Below are 2,254 nucleotides of genomic sequence, written 5' to 3'. Positions count from 1 at the left end.
TACCTCTTTTCCTTCTCTATTAAAATTTTTTAGAAGTATCATTTATCTTCTTTCCTTTAAAATACATCAAACATCATCACACTTTTATTATGTGTTTATAATACCAGAAAAAGTATCAGAACTAATGTGCAAAAAAGAAATCTGAGCTGTCAGAAAGAAAATTATTTGTCCAAAGTTTCTTAATTCAATGATACTACTTATTTAAAACAAAAAACTATGCACTTCAGATATTTTGTTCCAGTGTTCTGCCATAATGATCTAGTTGAAAACAAAGACCTATTCAGTAGGTCCTTCTTGGCTAGTTTGTGTTCACTGCCTGATGACATAAGTACTTCTCTGCTAAATTTTTATTTTTCATCAGTACATCAGATTCCGGCAGTTTACACACAGTGCTTGCTTTGCATTAATACCATCAATTTCTATAAGCTTTTATTTAATTAGACTTACCAAAAGGATTATATAATTTATGTAATTAGAGAACAATAACATGTTACCTAATTAAAAAGCACTCTGTTTTGTTGTTAGTAGAGGCTTTAATGCATCCATTCTCAACAAAATCCTCGAATTAAACTCAATGCATAAGCAACTACAAATGTAATCCACCTCCTAATAGTCATTTTGCCTTGGGACCTTTTACCTTTGTGGGCTTATTAGCATCCATGCTCTCTTTGAATTTCTCCTGAACAGTCTCTGCAAGTTGACAGAGCAAGGCACCATTATCCAATTTCTCCATAAACGTTTCTGCCGTAATCTCCTTTCCTGCAACAACAAAGAAAGCATTATAAAAGCATGATCATCCCTCAACACAAATNAATTTCAAGGAATATACAATTATTTTCGTTGTGTAGCTAGCTATGGATAACTCTAAATTAACTGCCGCTGAGATGCTCTTTTCAAGAAACACCTTTTATCACTTCTATTGTACCATACTTCCTTGTTCTGTCAGAGCTATCGGCAATAAACACAAATTTCTGGATTTCTCTGAATTCAACTTGATAAGATGTTCTGTAAACAAAACGTTCTATTGATTTTTGAAGGGAAAAAACTCTAATCCTTATGTCTTTAATTTAATTCTTGGATGGTACAACATCCTGAGGTATTGTTATCTTACAGCTTAGGGAACTAGGTATTCTCGACGGGCAAATGTACTATGGGCATTCTATCTGACTAGGATGTCCTTTCTGCCAAACAAGGGCCGGATTCTCCATTTAGATGGTGAATGTTTAGTTCCTTCCTTGGAGCATAATGTAGCATTCTACTAGGTAACAGAACTTTTTTTTTTTTTTCTTCTCCCTTCATGTGCCTCAAACCTGATCTAACTACCCAGGGCTCTTTGAAGTCAGAGGAAGCTCTGAATCCAGGGAAACTCCGATGTCTGGGGTACAGACTCTCAAGATAAATGAGACAAATAAAAAGGAATAGTGGGAGAAAAAGAAAGGTTGAACATTTTTAATATCTTGTACCACGTTGATGCCTCGGTGGTTGAGAGAATCTTGTACACAAATCAACAAGTCATGACTGATGGGAAAAGAACAGAGTAAATACACAATAAGAAGGCATTCACACAGCGGACTCTATCTGGATCAGGAAGTGAAATTTCATACATCATTGTAACAATTACTCTGTTTTGATGGGATATGCCAATTTTGACTCAGGAAGTTAAGAGACAGAAGGCATAAAACCTACCCTTGGACTTGTCACTTGTTTTGGTTTTCTCACCCCAATAGGATATTAGAAATATAAGTTTTTTCTAGATTTTGCCTTTAAAGGCCCTCAGCTCCAGGAATATTAACATTATAGTTATAGCAAATTGATCATATTATGGTATGTATATTAATTAAAATAAAATTAATTAAAATTAAATTGCTGCACACTAATCTTTAATGCTTCTGCCCAACTGCTACCTACTTCTGTGAAATCCCTGCATTGCTTCCATGCAGAGTGAGAAAATTTAAAGGCTAAGACTAACTACTTATAACTAACAAACATAGAGAGATTTGTTTGTTTGTTTGTTTGTTTGTTTGTTTGTTTGTTTGTTTTTAATTGGTCTATTGATGCCTGGGGGAAAAAATCATAGGATATAATTTATTTCTACTCAGGGTATTTTATCTAGCCAGAATACGATATAAGATTAATGAATTTATAAGTAAAATATTAAATATGTTAACTGTCTCACATATTTATTAAATTTTCTTTCAAATAGTGTGTTTAAATCATTCTTAACACAGACATACTTCACACATACCAAGCATAA

General features: G+C 33.5%; 1 long non-coding RNA gene across 1 annotated transcript in view; it reads right to left on the bottom strand.

Moving 5' to 3' along the window:
* Positions 1–643: 643 nt before the first annotated feature.
* Positions 644–2,254, bottom strand: part of LOC109377019 (uncharacterized) — a 35,677-nt gene continuing 34,066 nt past the window's right edge. The window contains exon 3 of the long non-coding RNA XR_002122809.1: positions 644–759. This is a non-coding gene — a long non-coding RNA (uncharacterized LOC109377019). The remainder of the gene's footprint in view (positions 760–2,254) is intronic.

Source organism: Hipposideros armiger, unplaced genomic scaffold (genome assembly GCF_001890085.2).
Source record: "Hipposideros armiger isolate ML-2016 unplaced genomic scaffold, ASM189008v1 scaffold_1260, whole genome shotgun sequence".
In the NCBI taxonomy this organism is placed as follows: domain Eukaryota; kingdom Metazoa; phylum Chordata; class Mammalia; order Chiroptera; family Hipposideridae; genus Hipposideros; species Hipposideros armiger.
This window is presented reverse-complemented; position numbering and strand designations above follow the sequence as displayed.